The following is a 20,449-nucleotide window of genomic DNA, read 5'->3' as shown; positions in this document are numbered from 1 at the left end:
CCCCAGAGCCGGTCTGGACGACGTGGAGAAGAAATTCTTGACCCTACCGGGACTCGAAATCCCACCCCTCGGTCGTCCAGCTCGTAGTCAGTCCCTATACCAACTACGCTATCCCAGCTCCTTGTCTCGCGGTAGCGTAGTTGGTTGAGGCACTATTCTACAAGACGGAAAGTCACCAGTTCGATTGGCGTTAAGATGGATTCTTCAATTTACATAATCCTTCCAGCAGCACTATGGCCCTGGGGTCGACCCACCCTCTAACAGAAATGAGTACTGGGAATCTCCCTGGGGGGTATAGGGCGGCCGGCGCGTAAGGCTGACAACTTTACCGCCATCTTGATCCGATTGTCTAAAGAAAATGTGTGAGCCTCGACGTCGCACAACCCTATGGGCCTGCATGGCCTGTTACAGGGATAGCTTTACTTTTTTAAAAACATATTTAATTTTTGCCTGATATCGGTATCAAAGTGATCTGAAAGGAATAGTGTCTGGATGTGGGGATTGGACTCCGCTGGGTCAGGATAAGCCCCAGTAGCGGGATCTTGTGATGAAAACAACAATTAACCCTACTGTTCCATGAAAGACAGGCGTTAAAGGAGGTGCTGGAATATAAGAGGAACTTAGCGGAGAAGAGATCTCATCTCGTAGTTACGTGGGCTGGACGTGCAGATCGGATGAAAAGAGAAGAGAGAAGCACAGAATTTCAGAAAGCACAACTCTGGAATCTTAGCCGCTTTACCGACCGTTCTGGCTGAGATTCATTATAATGGTCTTTGTTACGTAGTCTATGTAAATTTGTAAATTGTAGGGGAATGTCTTCAAATTGTATGTCACGACCCCACCTTTCTTCTCTCCACCTCTTTCAACCTTCTGTAATTTCTGAAGTTGAAACAGCATCGTTAAATAAGCTGAGAGGCAAGAATAATACACAACTTCTCTAAAGCAGAATCGGATGTTGAAGCTAGGTTCATGTGTTCAAAACTTCCCTCGAAATCTCTCGGTAGATGTGAATATCTTGTTTTTATTACAAAAATTAATTAGAAGCTAAACATATAGTGATGTGGGGGCAACAGGTAGGCATATATTTATGGCTTAATTGATGTGAATTTAATCAGTTCTGATTAGACAATTCTGCACTACTATTCTGAGAACTAGAAATCTCCTAACAAAGTACAAGATGAAGAAAGCAGTCTTCTGGGATTTGGCACCGTGTATGTGTGGTGTTAACCGACGTTTCAGAGGAACGTATCGCCTCCATCTTCAGGGTAGAAGAAAAAATAAAAGAAATCTGGAAAGCGAAGAGACCGTGAGAACCGGTAAAAGCAGACCCTCCGAAACGTCGGTTAACATCACATATACACGGTGCCAAATCCCAGAAGACTGCTTTCTTCATAGTCACCGCCGTGAAAGCCTCAAATCTTACAAAGTACAAGATATTCACTATAGTGACTGATTATATAGAAGTTGTCACTCCTTGTTTCTAACCAAAGAATTTAGAAATGTTAAAAGGATTCATAGACAAAAAGTCTATATGTGCACGACTACATATGTTTAAACAATTGCACTTATGTAGAGACAAAGTAAATGGTGTAACAGAATTGTATATTATGTGATTTTATCTGCACACGATATTTCTATAAACCAATTCTAAGGATGCGAACTAAGTCCCTCAGAATTGTCACAAAACGTCTGTACAATGTTGTAAAGTGAGTGAACTGTTTCAACTGTCATCTAATGATATTTCACAACAATCAAAACAGTAATACCGCGTAAAAGGCAGAACGTCCCGTATCCGCAAAAGTACGCGAACTAATGCATCGCTTGCTCTAACGCCGCCTTACTCAAAGAAGGCGAGGAAAACAACACGACATGGTTAATAACTGTGACCAAGGATCCCATATAGGCCGCGTCATAGCTCAAGCGGTTAGTCGCTGGCTTCCCACCGCGGCGGACCGGGTTTGATCCCGGGTCTGGTCAATTGGGATTTGTGGTGGACAAAGTGGCACTGGGAGGGTTTTCTCCGAGTATTTCGGTTTCCCCTGCCAATCTTCATTCCACCAAATTCTCCATCATCATAATCACCCGGGGCAGGCTACAGTAGGCCAATCAGTGGCCGCCGTGCCGAGTGGGCCCAGTTGGACTCCACCCCCCCACTAAGCGAATTAAAAAAAAAAAGGATCCCATGTCAACTTCGGCAACGGAAAAGAAGCGTTTACAATTTGGAACCTCCACTTTAAGGTGTCATCTGATTACGTTTGCATTTTAAGAGTTCAGAAAGACGGCTGAGTTGGTTTTCTCAGTCAGTGACTCTTGTGAACTGTATTCTGAAGACATCCGCTTCTAATTTCGGACGCGACACCCACTGCCATGATTCGAGGCATTTTTGCGATTACGTTTCTGTCCCAGCCCTTTTCAGTCCATTGTATGATCGTCCACTCGTTCATTCAGCCCTGAGTAGCTTCCTTAGCCGATATACAGTTTCTTTATCGTATGTTGTATATATATATCGTCGGACGTTAGGTCAATAGATAAACATGATATATTATAGGAATGATTTGGAGGGAAGCGCTCGTGGAGGGACTGAGCAAAATCACGAAAAAGCTCAGTCATTATATCCGATATCCTAAAGGGCCGTGCTCAGGCGGTTAGTCGCCGGCTGCCCAACGCGGCGGCCCCGGTTCGAGCCCAGGTCAAGTCACATGGGATTTGTGGTGGACAAATGACACTGGGGCAGGTTTTCTCCGAGTACTTCGGTTTCTGCTACTAGTTCTCATTTTACCGGTTGCTCCACACTCATCATCACCTATCATCCGGGGCTGGTACAATAGTCGAAAGAGTGACCGACGTACCAAGTTGACTCAGTCACTCCCCACGCCAAGAAACTGAAAAAGAAACAATATCCATGGCGAGATTCGAACCGAGTACCTCCCAAATGTGAGCTCTCAGCGTTATCTGTAGACCAGCCTGTACGGTGATACAATGATGTTAACGTAGATAAAACCGTTCAATAAATTTATCGCCGGTTATCCATTTCTGAGCCAGTAGCGTGGACTAGCGTTTCGCCCAGGGGATATACAGAATCTTTTCTCGGCGCATTATGTATAGAAAGTTAGTTAACAGACCAGACTAAACACCTCAGACGGACTGGCCTGCCATGAGCGAGCATGCAGGAGGGTCACTGGAGCCTGCACGCCCATGTCGCCACGGCGGCGTACTGGACGCCATTATTTTCGTGGTGTCGAATCCCCACAACAAGTCAGTGTAAAATTAGATCACCTCTCCCTGGAGTGAATCAACAGACTCCAGTCGGTAATGTGTGGGCAGGTGCGTGCTGAAGTCTTCTGAGCTTGGTCTGCACGTCTTGGGCGCCCGTGTCCCGCGACCAAGGCGGATCTAAGCTGTGTCTACACTGTTAAATGCGTTGTGTCACAACGTGAACAATCAGCGACATTGAGTTATGAAATCAAAAGCGTATTTCGAGTCTTATTTACACCGTCATACTTCTTATGCCCTCACTAATGGCAAAATGGCTATCTATGTATCTATCTACAGCCCTTAGGACCTTGGCCACTTTTTCAGTGTCTTAATGTATACACAGTCGGTAGGATTCCTTGGACGGCGATCAGCTCGTCGCATGGCCGCTAGCTACACAGAAACAACACAAACGCAGAATAAACGCACACAGATATCCATTCGAACCCATGATTCCAGCGTTCGAAAGGGCGAAGACGGTTCATGCCTTAGACCGCGCGGCGACTATGATAGGCAGTGATGAAACATAGGCCTGTAATTATTTTAGTAAGAAACAATGACGTACACGTCAGAAGGTGTGAACGTAGTATCAGACATTCCTCTTGTTGTTTCTTGTAGTGAAGGTACTTTTTGTTCGTTATTATTTAAGTTATTATAGGTAGACAGGATAGATCAGTAGGTAATACGAAGTGCTATAGGCTGGAGCACCGGGGTTCGATTCCCTGCAGTTGAAAGGGATAATCTGTACTCCACAGTACGCAGACCGGCTCTGAGGTCTGCCCAGTCTCCTATACTATTCATACCAAGGGGTTCTTTCGCTGTTGATAAAGCGGGCGAGGCGTGAAGCTGACCGCTCAGCTCCATCTAGAGCCGAGGTCAAGAATATTGGAGCTACACCTCCACTCTCCCATACGTCTTCATGGCGTGATACTTAATTAAGTAAGCAGGGGGATAACTTTACTTTCTTTCTTTTTAAACAACAGGAATTTTTCGTATTTAGAATATAAATTTAATTTTTGTGCCACTTCTTTTTATGCCTGAGATCATGTATTTCCTTATCTTCCGATTAAAATTTTGTATGAATTGCTATCCAATTTTTCATGCTGCATGCCCCGCCTCTCTCCTCCTCCTTGGTGTAGTCACTGTATTGGTGCGGACTGTAACGTGTGGAACGCTTTTCTTTTCTTTCTTTTTTTTTTTTGTTCGTCTTTTATTCCAGCTGTCTTACGTCCATATGGACCTGATCTCGTAAGCATTTCGGTCCAAAACATAAATGACTAAATTCATTGTAACAGAGGAAATGAACTGGTTAATGAAAGGATACAATGTAGTTCACTGATAACGAAGAGGAAGAATTTTGGACTGAAGGCGGAACAGATATATAGCTGTTGTTGAAAAGTAGACATTACTTATAAATACGCACTTCCAATACAGACATAAATTTTCAATATATATAACATCCAATCCAACATCCATCTTCTGGGGTGGGACGGTATGTAATCTGGTAGAAGTTACTGATATTTCGGAGTAACTTACTGTCTCCTTCTTCACGGTAGAGGAGCAAGTCGAGCATTCAAGCAGAGAGCAGCAAGTGCAGTACTCGGTATTTACTGTGTTTCTGCTTTCTGCTTGCATGTTCGACTTACTCCTCTACCGCGAGAAGAGAGGTACTGTGTTCTTCTGAAACGTCGGTAAATCTCTACCGACGTCACATCCCAGAAGACTGTACCCTTCATAATCTCGACTATATTATTCCCCTCAATGCCATGGTCTAAAGAAAATGGCCTCAGAAGGTGATCGCCCGTACAGAATGCGAGAGGAACACAGACTGACGTAACCTGACGCAACTCACTGCTATTGTAGCCCACGGAATAGCGTTCACTAGTTTTGCGATGTGAGTGAATCGAATCTTCCCTTGACAGCCTCATATGGTCGTATTAATGTTTCATCAAGGAACCGTGCCGAGATATCCGCGTATCATAGTTAGCCATGAACAGGAAAGTTCAGTCGGTATAGCGACTGGCTACGTGCTGGACGGCCGGGGTTCCATTCCCCTGCAGGGGCAAGAGATTTTTCTGTAAAGCACAGCGTCCAGACTGGCTGTGGGGCCCACCCATCCGCATATCTAGTGTGTACCGGGGGTCCTTTCCTCGGGTTTAAAAAGGCGGGAAAAAATTAACGCTTACATATGCTGTACTTTGCAATATTGTCGAGACAACGATTTTTGGCTCTGTAACAAAAATGCGTCATATAGCAAAGCCTTTCATCAGAATCTAACAGTTTTTAAGCTGTTCAAGGAATGCATCACTGGTTATTAAACCAAAAACTTCCTTGCAGGAGCTCACTGCTATACACTATCCAGAGTCAGATTAATCCAATCCATATTCTCGCCCACAATTTCTTCTTAAGATCCATATTAATATTATCCTCTTATCTATGCCTGCATATTTCTCCGAAGTAGTTTCTTGGTTTCTTTCCTTCGTATTTCCGACTAAAACTTTCTATACATTTCACATGACCTATATCTTGTCTGATGATGCACCCTCAAAGATGTTTGAGGCACACATAGGTCCCTTTCTTAAAACGTCACAAGCACAGATTCACTAAACTAGACGAACCGTAGTTCGCTGCCTACGTCTTGAGGTCCCATTACATTACTTAAGCTCGCCAAGAACCACTTCAATTTCCATCTATGTCTTTGTCTGCCAAATTATTTCTTTCCACTGTATTAGTAAACGGGCATGTCACTACGGTTTAATTCCAAGTGAGCTTGGTGCAGTGCACTCAACAAAGTGACAATATTAAATTAATGGGAGTATAAATAAGCTCTGTATTATTCAAGTGAACGCCATTTTGTAGATCACCATAATGATAACTGGCGATGAGTAAAAATTATGAAGCTCCTCGTTATGTGTTTTCTGTGTTATGTATTTAATTGCAACAATCGCATTGTACATTCTTTCTTCATGAACGAGACTCTGGAGACCGAGTCACGGCTTTGTACATTTTATATCTTTACTGGAGAAATACGGTTGTCTAATTCCATAAAAGATTAGAATAATGACCAAATAAGTGCTATAATAATATACATGCAACATCTCTTCGAAAACTGAAAGTTAATTTTAATTAATTTCCAAATTCTTATTTGTTACCTTCTTTTGCATAATACGAGCTTCATCACTTGTACTCTTCACTGAGTATAATTAGAATGATAAGTCAAGAAGGATGAGATGGGCAGGGAATGTAGCACGAACGAAGGAGCCGAGGAACGCATGTAGGATATAGAAGGGAAAGCCAGAAGGAAAGAGACCACTAAGAAGACCAAGACATAGGCGGGTGGACAATGTTAAAGTAGATCTGAGGGAGATATGATGGGGTGGTATGGACTGGATTGCTCTGGCTCAGGCTAGAGACCAATGAAGAGCTCTTGTGAACTCGGTAATGAACCTTCGGGTTCCATAAAATGTTGGGAAGTTCTTGAGTGGCTGCACATTTGGCGGCTTCTCGTGTAGGGCTCAGCTCCATGGCGTTAGTTTAGTTAGTTTCTCTTGCAGTTGAAAATATTCGGCGCAGTTGAATCAGTTTTAAGCAACCAGTCACTCATTTTCCGCCTTAAGTAGTGAGCATTTTGGAGGGACTAGTCAATATAATTAACCCTCGGTAACAAGATATGCAGCCGGTCACGGTAGCCGAGCGATCTAAGGCATGCACTGTCTTCGCTCGCTCGGAAGCCGGGATCGTGGGTTCGAATCCCACTCAGGGCATGGATATTTCTTTGATATACGGTATGGTTACAGTACTAACAAACCAATTACCTAACTGCCTCCGTGTAGTTAATCCTTCTTGAGAAGGAGGGACTAGTCAATATAATTAACCCTCGGTAACAAGATATGCAGCCGGTCACGGTAGCCGAGCGATCTAAGGCATGCACTGTCTTCGCTCGCTCGGAAGCCGGGATCGTGGGTTCGAATCCCACTCAGGGCATGGATATTTCTTTGATATACGGTATGGTTACAGTACTAACAAACCAATTACCTAACTGCCTCCGTGTAGTTAATCCTTCTTGAGAAGTCACCAGTTGCTCAGTTACTCATGAATTTTCTAACAGTTTATGTAACCCGAAGGCTCATTACTGTGTCCACAAAAATCCGCCGCTGGTTCCTTTCCCGAGCAAGATGTTTCCAGTCCATATCACACCGTCCTTTTCTAAGATCCGTTTTAATATTATCCTCCCATTTACGTCTAGGCCTGAGGTCTCCGTAGTCTAGAGGTAACGTTCCCACCTCATGACCCGTAGTACGCGGGTTCAAATACCCGGCGGAGGTCGTCGAATTTTTAAGGGCGGAAAAACTCAGGGAACAAGTCCTCCGGGAGGGATTTTAAGCTGTGTGTCCCGTGTCGTAACTTTACGGCACGTAAAAGAACCTTATATCCCCAAAGGGGATCACTGAGCCAAATTCCAGGACGTTTCCCGCCCAACAATAGTCTCTAAGGCCTCTGATAGAGGGGGGAAGCATTATAGACACCGCTAAGCAAGTGGCCGAACTCGCTTGCTCGGCGGGACTGATGGTACGCGCCATTTATCGGTAGGGTAAAGAGACTGGTAGAATATCATAGAGGGAAGCACAATAGATCAAACTGGTCGCGGTGCATGGGGAAACCCACCCTCTCTAAATAACTAACTGACTACGTCTAGGCCTTCCTAGTGGTCTCTTTCAGTCTGGCTTTCCCACCAAAATCTTGTATGTACTGCTCATCTCCCCATGCATGCTACATGATCCACCCCTCTCATCCTTGTTGTCTTGATCATTTTAATTACATTTGGCGGATGGTGCAAGTTCTTCAGTTTTTCGTTATGCAGTCTTCTTCAACATTGTGTTAACGGTATGAATACTTGGTTCAGATGTCCTGTCACGCCCCCTAGTGTTCGGGCAAGTGGATATTCTTTTCAGTACGTAGGCCTACAACCAACCCTATGTTTCGAGATATATCGAAGTGTACTCGTACAAAACGTGACCATGGCCGAGTTCCACAGTCATAGTTGCGACTGGAATTTATGTAAATAACATAAGCTGACTTGTGTTTAGTTGCTTCACGTTTGATGTGAAAAGAAATGGCATAGAATATGCCAGAATTAACAGACTGACGTCATTGGCATTCCTGAAGTAATAGATGTTTCTTTTATGGTCTAAAAATGAGTACACCTACTCAGTTTTGGCAAAATTAGCTCAAGTTCCGATTTGCTAGAGTTTGACGGACCTCATGGCAGGTTCCTTTCAGGAACGAATTAGAACATTCTGAGATACATTTCAGTCACATAAAAAGCGCTATTTATATCCTTCGGTTACTCATGATTCTCTTACCCAAATGTGCAAGTTACTCGTATAACACTTACTTACTTACTAAGGCCGCGCCATAGCTCAAGCGGTTAGTCGTTGGCTTCCCACCGCGGCGGCCCGAGTTCGGTCCCGGGTCTGGTCAAGTGGGATTTTTGGTGGACAAAGTGGCACTGGAGTAGGTTTTCTCCAAGTACTTCGGTTTCCCCTGCCAATCTTCATTCCACCAATTGCTCCACAATCACCCTCACCTATCATCTGGGGCTGGTACAATAGACCAGAAGTGGCCGCAGTAAAAGGGACTTAGTCCCACACCAATAGCAATAAAAAATACTTACTTACTCATGCAGCTGAGCCCTTCTTGAGGAGCCGCCAATTCTGCAGCTACTCAAGAATTTCCTAGCATTTTATGAAACCCGAAGGTTCAGTACCGTGTTCACAAGAGCCCTCCATTGGTCCCTATCCTGAGCCAGATCAATCCAAACCATGCCATTCTGTCTCTCTAAGATCCATTTTAATATTGTGAACCCATCTACGCCTTGCTCTTCCCAGTTCTCTTTCCTTCTGGCTTTCCCACCAGTATCCTATATGCATTCCTCTTCTCTCCCATTCGTGCTACATTCCCTGCCCACCTCATCCTCCTTGACTTGATCATTCTAATTATACTTGGAGAAGCGTAAAAGTAATGACTCGGACCTGGACGGATCCTCTGGATAAAGGACCTAGGCTAAAGAAAATGGACTCGTGTAACGCATTTGCCTAAATTTGGGCTGGATTTCGAAAGGAAGCAGTGAATATGGCTTATGCGTATATTTTGTATTTCCTAGCAACTTTAATATATAGGCTCGTGCTCTTGAAACTCAGTATGAAGGTCATGCCATTTGAAGGCGGCTTCTCGTCACGTCTCTGTTCAATCCAGGGCAGCTGATACGAGATTTGTGGTGGACAGAGTGGCACTGGGGGTTGGTTTCTCTCCGAGTACTTTGTTTTGTCCTGACAGTTATCATTCATACATTTCTTCATTCTCTCTATCGTCCGAGGTTTGCAAGTGGTCTCTTTTGCAGCTTAAGTGCCAAGGTATTCTATCTATCTGTCTATCTATCTATCTGTCTATCTGTCTATCTATCTATCTATCTATCTATCTATCTATCTATCTATCTGTCTGTCTGTCTGTCTGTCTATCTGTCTGTCTTTCTGTCTGTCTATCTATCTGTCTGTCTGTCTGTCTGTCGATCTATCTATCTACCTACCTGACTCCCTGCCTCCCTCCCTACTTACAGTCGTTTGTTGGACCTTGACCGCTTTTTCAGATGCTTGATCTTTTACACAGTCGGTAGGACTCCTTGGACTGGAGATCAGTCCGTCGCAAGGCTGCTGCCTACACACAGAACAACACAAACACAGAAAAAGCGTACAGAGACATTCATGCTTTGAGTGGGATTCGAACCCACGATTCCAGTGTTTTAGCCGGCGAAGACAGGTCATGCCTTAGATCGTGCGGCCATTGTGATCGACACAGATTATCTGTCGTAATAAAAATAAAAGTAATATTTTTCAGGATGTACGTAAGAGCGTACATAGCCTAATTTAACGTCAATTTACTGTTCTAGAACAAGCTCAAAGTTCATCCAGATTATGAAACTAAGTTTAATCTCTCGTATTTTAGTTTCCTTGTATACAACTAAAGCAGCCTACGAGTTATCATTGATTAGCAAAATTAACCATCTTTTCTTGTCAGCTGCTTAGAGATCAGTCGCAGTCCATCCTAGGTGGGTCATCATGTCTGCGCATTTTATAAAGAGCGTTACGTAGTATCTAAACTACGTCCTCACCGTTTCATCTTCCACTCTCTTGCCACGTAATGGCAGGATATACGTGGCTGGCAATGAAATTTGGATTAGATTTACATGAAATTTTAGATTGTCAGGTTTGCTTTTGAACTTATTCGTTTTCAATTTTATACAGCTGCAAATACTCAGATTTTAGGCCCGTTAATCGATTAAACCTTAAATAAATAAGTCGCAACACTAGTTCAGCTGTTTCATCCACTAATAAGCTAGAGAAAACGCAGAGACAACCACATTTATGCCTGCAGTTTCACGTTCTACATAACCCACTAATTCAGTGCACGGAGCAGTCCTCCTTGAGAATCTCATAATCCGTCACGTGCTCAATAAATCTTTCGTCTTGTACAGAACCCCAAGATTTATTGGCGTTTTCACGAGAAGAAGCCGCCACTGGACTCTATCATGAGACAGCAAATGTTCCACTCAAGTTGTTAGAACGCTTGTTTCGTATTATAGAGGTCCCAGGTTCAAGTCCCTCCAGGAAATTTCTAGAACTGTATTTCAGATTAGACCCCGAATCCTTCCACACAGGTCCTTTCCAATTCACTATCAATAGACCATCTTATCTTTCGACGCTGTTATTAATAAGTGTTTCAAAAGCGTCTTTAAATAACCTATAAATAAAAAATATGTAATTTTATGAGGTGGAGTGAGACTGAGTCCGCTTGGTACTGCGGCCATTGTTTGGCCAATTATACCAGCCTCGGATGATAGACGAATGTGGACCAGTTGATGGAATACGAATTGGCAGGGGAAACAGAAGTACTATGAGAATACCTGCCCCAGTGCCATATTCTCCACCACAAATGCCATATACCGTATTTACGCATGTATAGGCCGCACATTTTTTGCCAAAAATTCAAGAGGAAAACTGGGGTGCGGCTTATATTAGAAATATTCCAAATCACACTTCATTTAAAAAAATATATATTCATAATTAGTAATACAGGGTGTTCTACTCCTGAAATAATATTCCAAGAAAATTATTTTTTCTATAATTTCTGTCTGAAAATTGTGCTGCGGCCTATACACGCACGCGGCCTATACATGCGTAAATACGGTAACTTAATATGTGGTCGATCACGGGCCGCCGCGATGGGAAGCTAACGAGTAACCGCCTCAGCTGTGGCGCAGCCGCAAATAAATATCTAAACAGAACATATACTCGTATCCTGGACCTGTTTATTCTAGCCTACACGCTCATATATTATTTTTATAAACATTAATCTTCCAACTGTTCTCTTTCCGTTAGATTTCCTAACTAAAATTTTGTATGAATTTCTCGTCTCTTCTACGTATGCTGCATGTCTAACCCACTATATTATCCTCGACTTCTTATCCACCATATCCTCCATCCACAACGTAAGGATTCTCGACGTCTCGCTCAAATTAATGTACGTTGTTATGATCCATTAAGATGTATCGTTACTTGTTTATGATATGTAATTATGTGCAAGCAATAAGAGCGGCTGAAAGCTTGTAGCGAATTATAGCAACGACGTGGCCAAGTGAGATGCAGGCTGAGGACGGAAATACTGAATTGATTTATATGTCATTGCTGTTTCGCACCTCGTGACGCTGCAAACTTACATCACAAGAGAATAATGTTATGCCATATATTTATGACGTGATGACTCGTCAATATATGCAGGCAACAGAACAAGTTAGTTTATGAATCATATAAACGCTGCCGGTGCTGTTTGATTCACTGAGTGTACGTATTTATTTCTAGTTTATTTAACAAATATCTCAGTATCTCAGCGTAGTGTTCAGATGATAGTAAATAATGAGAAATAAGAAGATAAAGCTATCCCCATAACAGGCTGTGGAGGCCTATAGGGTTGTGAGACGTCGAGGCTCGCACATATTCTAGACAATCGGCTCACAGATGGCTGTGAGATTGTCAGCCTTACGCGCCGGCCGCCCTTTACTCCCCAGGAATATTCCTGGTACTCGCTTCTGTTAGAGGCTGAGTCGACCCCAGGGCAGTAGTGTAACTGGAAGGATTAGGTAAATTTAAAAGATCAAATCACCTCATCGGGATTCGAACCCGCGACCTTCCGGCTTGTAGTATAGTGCCTCAACCAACTACGCTACCACGTGATGATGACAGTGAAGGATAACGAAAGAATCGATCATTGTTCTGCTTAAGGCAATATACCGGAATTTTCCTGGAGGGACTGAGAAAAATCGCGAAAATCTGAGTCGGAATAGTCCGTGCCCAGACTGAGATTCGAACCCGGCATCTGTCGATTACAACTTAGAAGCATTGCGGTCTGAACCAACTTTCTCGCTTCCACCAAGTATAGCGCCTGGGCACGCGATAGCATAGTTAGTTGAGGCACTATGCTACAAGCCGGAAGGTCGCGGGTTCGAGTCCCGATGAGGTGATTTTTTTTTAAATATACCTAATCCTTCCAGCCACACTATGGCCCTGGGGCCGACTCAGCCTCTAACAGAAACGAGTACCAAGAAAAGGTACAGAGCGGCCGGCGCGTATGACTGACAACCTTACCGCCATCTGTGAGCCGCCTGTCTAGAGAACATGTGAGAGCCTCGACGTCTCACAACCCTATGGATATCTCACAACCTGCTACAGGGGTAGCTTTACCTTTTTCACGTTTTACCAAATATAGCGCATGCTCCATGGCAGGTATCACGCTTGCAGAGAGTATACGTGTAGTAGCGTACATATATCCCTTTACTGAATTGTGTCGTATTTCCTTACAGGACCAAGAGACACAGAATTTCGACATCTCAGTCAGTTTTTTCACCAATTGAAGGAAAAGCAAGTAAGTCCATGTCTGAAGAGACAGTGAAATAAACCAGTGTTAATAACATATCCATGAATGCCAGTGTGTGAATGTTTCCTGCAGGATAAGCCAGCAGAAGCGTTTAAATATCGCGGCACATGCTTACACGCGGAGACTAAAACTGCACAAGTTCTAAACATATCACGGTCTGTCTTTGCCAGGATAAACCTGCACAAGCACTTAAAAATGTCACAATCTTTTCCTACAGGATGAATTTGCACAAGGGCAAAAATAAAAACATGATCTACATTTGCAGGATCAGTCTGCGCCAGTGATAAAATGTATGACAGTATATATGTGCAGGTTAAAGCTACATAAATGCTAAAAATACCACGACCCATGTCTGCAGGATAAGTTGTACACGTGCTAAGAGTACCTCTATGTTTGCAAGATAAAACTGCGCGGGCACCAACAGTATTACTGTCCATGTTTCCAGGGTGAAACTGCACAAATGCTGAAAGCATCACGATATACAGGCATGTTTGCAGAATAATTCGCGACAGCGCTAAAATAGCATATGCTACGTTTGCCAGGATGAATCCTCACAAGCGCGAAACATATTCCGAGTCCTGTTTGCCACGGTAAACCTGCAGAAGTCTTCTGTTTACAGTTTCACGCACACGCAGAGGATCACTTCCGTGACAATAAACCAGCGCAAACTCTAAAGCATCAGATCTTGCATCTGAACCGGAGACTAACCCCGCGGAAGTCGGCCGCGCCATGGCTCAAGCGGTTAGTTCGCCGGCTTCCCTCAACGACGGCTCGTGTTCGAGCCCAGGCCAGGTAATGTTGGATTTGTGGTGAACAAAGTGGCACTGGGGCGGGTTCTCTCCGAGTACCTCGAGTTCCCTGCCGATTCTCATTCGACCGACTCCCCCACGCTCATTATCTATCATCCGGGGCTGGTGCAATAGGCCAATAGTGGTCGTCGTACCAAGTGGACTCAGTCTCACCCCACCCCAAGAAACGAAGGAAAAAACCTAAACGCCCAGGATGCATTAAGGAAATCAATGATACGTTTACCTTCACATGCGCCGACGTCACGACCAACCTGCATAGGTACAATTGTCCCTGTGCTTAACTAATTAAGCACTACGCCATGAAGGCGTATGTGGGAATGGATGTATAGATCCACGTTTTCTTGACCTCGGCATTTGTTGGTGGTAAATGGTCAGCTTCAGCCCCGGCCGCTTTACCACCGGGGAAAGAGACCCCTATACCAATTGGACGGGAGGCTGGGTGGACCCCAGAACCGGTTTGCATGACATGGAGAAGAGGAAATTCTTGCTCTTACCGGGACTCGAACTCTGATTCCTCGGTCGTCCAGCCGGTAGCCAGTCGCTATACCGACTGAGCGCTCCCGGCTCCATAGGTATATATGTACTGTTGAATTCTCACTTCCCTTTTGTAGAGGTTTAAAGCTTGAATCTCGAAGTGTTCATGTTCGTAATTCCGAAAGTTAAGTAACATGTCTGATAGTTGTCGGTAAAGAGAAAAATTTTCAGGTAGCAGGGCGGTCGGTAATGTCTGTCAAGGAGCATCGCTGTGCTATTTCGTATCTGTATAATAATTGAACACCGTTTCTGTGGTCTAGTGGTCAGAGTTACTGGTTACAGATCAGAGGTCCGGGTTCGATTCCCGGCATCATCATATTGTCTGAAAAGTAGTGCGTCTAGAACAGGGTCCAATCAACCTCGTTCGTAAGGATAATTGAGGAGCTATTTAAAGGAAATAGGGGCTCCGGATTAGAAAACCGAAATTAACGTTCATGGGGATTCGTTGCGCTGACCATGCGACATCCTCTATCCGCTAAAGTTGGCACTAAGTTCGCCGACAAGTGCCGGTCGCTCGGTCGGTGTAGTTCGCTTGCGGGCTAAAACCACGAAATTTGTTAGTTTTGTATAACAATGAAACATTTCAAATGCACCAAAGCCCCATACGACGAATAACAGCAATATTATTCGACTCATATGTGACAGACGATGAGACAATTCCGTTAAATTTTAAGCGCAGATATTGTAACGGCCATAATACCAACATTCCCATTAAGAGACTCAGTTAAATTGCCGGAAGCTATTTATGCCGCTACTATTCATTATGAATGTTGTCTTGTGAGTTATATCGCCGTGTAATTCCGTAGATGGTAACAAATTTTTCGACAGAACATGCTTCCTCCATTTTGGGGGGGCATAGAAATGTGCCAATTAGAAGTGTGGATAGGTTATACAGTAATGGAGGCGGGGAACATGTCAGCTCGTAATAGGAGCAACTCTCAAAACTGCGCATCAAACGGTAGCTTTCAAGAAGGCCCAAATGAAGGTCATTTTCAAAGAACCCTACAGAGGAACCCTTTCCGAGGAAGACTATTATAATGATGAAAGGCAGAGGAAGGGCAGAAGAAGTGCTCCCCCTGCTCTAGTTTTCCTTCAGAATGTGAAATAGAAGCTTCCGTGACCTCGGGGGGGGGGGGGAGAAACATTTTTTTCCTAAACCTGTGGGGACCTGGTGGTTGCGTGTAGAACTTCTGGCCACGGTACTGATGCCCTGTAGCATGATGCAAAGGCCCCTGTTTATGCTACTTCCTGTCATGACTGACTTCTCCGAATGATACAGACGAATATGCTGTGCCCCTTGACTCTCATCTTAGTATGATACCTGATTTGTCCTCTGTGTACCGCCCTTCACTCACGGAGGTTGCTGTAAACGCTCAGAAATTTTACGGCTAGGCCTTACTTAAGGGCCAAAGAAAACTGAGACTTTCCTTGGCAGGAGGCATGCAGAATTTTGATGTTGTGTTAGATTGCGCCCTGCTGAAATGATCGCGATAAAGGATAAAAATACCACTAAAGTACAATACACAGGTGTTCCAGAAGGAAGGATCAATATTCTGGGAGGTCATAGTATCGGCCATTGTAAGCAAAAAATGTGTATATACATGTGTCATATTTCGAACGGTTTCCAAGATAGCACTGTACACTGTACAGACGAGCAACACGCCATGTCCTCACACGAGTTACAAAGTGCATTGATGTTGGCGGTGGCATTTTCGAACATACTGACCGATACTGTGACCTCCCAGAATATTGACCATTCCTCCTACTTAATGCATAATGTGTAATCTACCGAACACAGTAACCGCGCGGTCTAAGGCACGAAATGTCTTCGCCCATTGAAACATTGGGATCGTCGGTTCAAATTCAAATCGAGGCATGGATGTCTGTGTGCGTTTATTCTATATTTATGTTGACCTTATGTAGCGGCCTTGCAGCGTACTGATGACCTGTCCAAGGAGTCCAGCCGACTTTAAGTTTCAAATTTCAGAATTAGTTAATTCTGAATGAGCACAGACTAGGAACCTATTCCGTCAAGAAGAAGAATGTACTCAACTGGACATTTTGGTGTATGTCGGTGAGGTGGCCGAGGTGGTGCCAAATCATGAACGTTTCCTCATCACAACGGGACCAGAGAGGTGCTTCTGAGTGCTCCATCTTCAAAGTGCCATGAAGACATTGTCAGTCACACGTGGTGGCCATCCATACAAGTACATTACATCTTATTAATAAATTATTTATTGTAATTAGTGATTTTGACGTTTAGTCCCAGATAATCATTTATTGGAACTAACAATTTCGTCTCCTATATGGCAGGGTATGTAGCACGAATTGGGGAGAAGACGAAAGGATATAGGATATTGGTGGGAAAGCCAGGAGCAAAGAGGCCATTAGGGAGATGAAGACGTAGATGGGCGGACAATGTTAAAATGGATCTTAGAGAGATAGAATAAAGTGGTATGGATTGGATCGATCTGGCTCAGGATAGGGATCAGTGGAGGGCTTTTGTGAACACGGTAATGAACCTTCGGGATCCATAAAATGCTGGGAAGTTCTTGGGTAGCTGCACAACTGGCGGCTTCTGAAGGAGGGCTCAGCTCCATGGTTCAGTTAACAATTTCATCTCTACATTTTTCAAGCAGAGACTCGCGGAACGGATTGGCCCGAAGCAGTAACTCTTCCTACTTGTATTCGGGAGTGAATGTTTGAATCTCGGCCAGAACACCGACTAACCTGATTGAGGTTACTTGTGATTTTTCCGCGGTCCCTCCAGTCAATTTTCGGGGTGAAACTTCGCATTAGGTCATGACCGCTTCCTTCCGCATTCCTTCCAGTTCATTATTCACTGATCATCGCATCACTCGACGCTGCTTTTTCTGATCTGTTGGCAGTGTCGATAGTAAACCATAAATAAATAAATAAATAAACACATAAGTAAATTCGGGCACTGACATACACGCAGACCAGATATATTTTGGAAATGTCAAGGTTTTGCTATTTTTCTTGTTCCTCTACTTCTGTTTCATTCTATCTAAAAAATAACTCTGTGACTTTAGTCTGCAAGCGAACTATACCGATCGAGCGATCGCCACTTGTCGGCAAAGTTAGTGCCAACTTTAGCGGGCAGAGGGTGTCGCGTAGTGAGAGCAACGAATACCCACGACTATTAATTTCGGCTTTCTATACCGGAGCCGCTATTTTCTTGCAATAGCTCCTCAGTTATCCTCACGAGGCTGAGTGGACCCGTTCCAGACCCACTACTTCTCAGAAAATCTGGTAGTCCCAGGAATCGAACCCGGACCTCTGAATCTGTAACCATGAACTCTGGCTAGTAGACCACAGAGGTGTTCTTTAATTCTACCTCACAACTTATATTCTTTGAAAAGCACAATAAATTATTCGTCCAAACAAACATCTAATAGCATGAGAGCATTGAGCGCTGACATGAAGAGAAAATAAGAACAAATAAGGATATGTGGGTTTGGCCCAGAGGACACGCTAAATTGGCATGAGTATATTCGGGGTTGGTCCTCAAAGCTTTAAATTGGTCAGATGCTTCGCGTATGTCATGAATTTGTCAGTTACAGAAATAGAATGTAATAGCCTCGTACCAAAACACACAAAAAAATCATTATTGCGAACTCCTCTGCATTCCTAACGCTGCCAGTATTTCTGAAAATTCCCTGAGAAATAATCACATGTTACATAACATGATGTGCTGGAATGCACCTCTCTCATTTACTCTCAAATGTCATTAAATCCTGACATATTATTTAGAGTAACAAACAAAGATGGAAATGTATAATAAAGGTAAACATCTGAACTGAAATTATATCATGTTCAAATTTACTTGATTCGTTGTGTAATATTATGTGCTATTGCATGTTTATTGGCATTGGTCCTAGTTCTGTAACTCTCCGTAACAACCACTGACGCCCAGCTTTCCGGCTTTTTCTACGCAATTCTCAGCCATCTTCAACGTAGACCAATTCTCAGCTTAAAAAAATTTATAGCAATTTCCCCCCCGGTCCCTTCCGTGTCACAATGCCTTGTTTTTCTCGCCTGGGTGTCCTATGCGAGCAGAGGTTTTCCCATCACTTCTCCTAAAGGTCACGGCGGTGTCAGCTCTGCAGCCTTGGGTCTTAATTTACTGGTATATGGAGTAGTCTTTCTTACGAGTCATGGTTAGTTTGGGAGCTGGGATAGCTCAGTCGGTATAGTGACTGGCAACGAGTTGCAAGACCGAGGGGTCGGAATTTGAGTTCCGGTAGGGCAACATTTCTCTTGTGTCCACGTCGTCCAGACAGGTTATGGGACACACCCAGCCTCCTATCCAGTGGGTAGCGGCGTAAAGCGACCAGGGAGTGAAGCTGAACACTCACCTCCAGATAGTGCTGAGGTCAAGATTACGTGGATCTATACATCCACTCCCCCCTTCTTAAAGGCGTAGTGTTTAATTAGGGACAGGGACAGGCTTTACCTTTACCCTTAGCTTGGTTAGTTATTGTGTTTCAAAAATAGGCTTGAGTTCACTTTTTAATTATGTTTGTATCTGGAATTAGAAAATGATGGACAGAACGAGAATTCTTGGCGCCAATAGCTCTTCCGATGTTCAGAACGTGTTATCTACTTCTGTGTCTTCCTACGTCTCTGCTTCTGTTGGGGTTATATTTAGTACGTTTCATTTTGGTAGCCTGCTAGTCTTGCTTCCTATTTACATGTCTCTGGATTGTCTCTATTTTCAGATAAAAGCCTGCTCTATTGAGGACTATCGACAGAGCTATTCCCTGTATCCGGACACAATTAGTAACACAAGACACGTCCAGTCCACTCAAATAAATTGTTGCCAGCACAGTCTTTCTTGGTTTCGAGCACCATGGAGACCCATGACCTAATTTATATTCCTCCCAAGACCGATTTAATGTTTGGAAGTTGGTTTTCCTCTTCTACGAGAGGCACTGCACTATTCGTACCATAGCTCCGCAGGAGTGTAAACCCGCACTGACGCAGCGTCCAGATAAGGGCAATTATACTTCGTGGGCATCACACGCGCTTTATTACTTCACTACAATGAGCAATTCTCATGCAAAATATACACAGAACATCCGTCAATGCAGGGTTCTGCAGCAGATTATGACAACTCCGAAACGGCAGGTGGTCACTTAAACGATCGTAGGCTTGATCGTCGAAAAGTTCAAGCCTCTTGTGCTTCCTCTACATAGCCTCTCCTTGTCCAATTGCACATACATTTGGATTTCGGTGACTCTGGATGACTTCTGCCTGTTCCCTGCATAATTTTTACGTAATCATATACGTAAGGAATTTTAAGAGCCATCTACATTTCGCGGACGGGTGTATGCCTGCCAAAATAGCCAGTAGCTCTGAGAACTCTGTTCTGCGCGCTGCAGGTTAAAGAGATGAGTGTCCGTCACGCAGGATCGCAGGCGGGACAGGCGAAAACCATTACTGACCTAATTAGGACTCTATAAAATTAAGTTTAATATTAATGTTTAGCCGTTCACTTTTGGTACTGTATATATACCACGCACGACAGAAGCCATGAGCTACGTGCACGCTTCCTTGCAGCTGTGTCCGTAATGTTTTGTCCAACTTAAAACTGAGTCTGCAACCTATGGACCTAGTTCAGAAAGTAAAACTATATATATTGTATCATATATTAAAACTTGTTTCGCTCAGGATCCATCATCATTTAAAAACTTTTGTTAAGACAACAGTGAAATATAAGTTTAACAGTGTAGCAGGATTAAAATTCAAGTATGTAACATTTCTTGCACGCCAGTGAGCTAACCAAATTAAAGTCAATGTGAAGTTATCCCTGTGCTTAGGTAATTAAGCATTGCACCATGAGG

General features: G+C 43.7%; 1 protein-coding gene across 11 annotated transcripts in view; it reads left to right on the top strand.

Annotated features, from left to right (window-relative positions):
* LOC111871353 (ubiquitin-like-conjugating enzyme ATG10) overlaps positions 1 to 20,449 on the top strand; it is a 647,673-nt gene that overhangs the window by 356,607 nt on the left and 270,617 nt on the right. For 8 of the 11 annotated variants that reach the window (XR_002844008.2, XR_002844007.2, XR_004513764.1 and 5 more), the window contains exon 4: positions 13,166 to 13,227. The exons of 2 other annotated variants lie outside the window; for them this stretch is intronic. The gene's annotated coding sequence lies outside the window, so the exon portion shown is untranslated. Of the gene's footprint in view, positions 1 to 13,165; positions 13,228 to 13,858; positions 13,983 to 20,449 lie in introns of those variants that run through there. One more of the 11 variants, XR_004513765.1, reaches the window with a different exon arrangement.

Source organism: Cryptotermes secundus, unplaced genomic scaffold (genome assembly GCF_002891405.2).
Source record: "Cryptotermes secundus unplaced genomic scaffold, Csec_1.0 scaffold122, whole genome shotgun sequence".
Classification (NCBI taxonomy): Eukaryota; Metazoa; Arthropoda; class Insecta; order Blattodea; family Kalotermitidae; genus Cryptotermes; species Cryptotermes secundus.
Note: the sequence above shows the minus strand (reverse complement) of the source record. Positions and strands in the feature narration are given on the sequence as shown.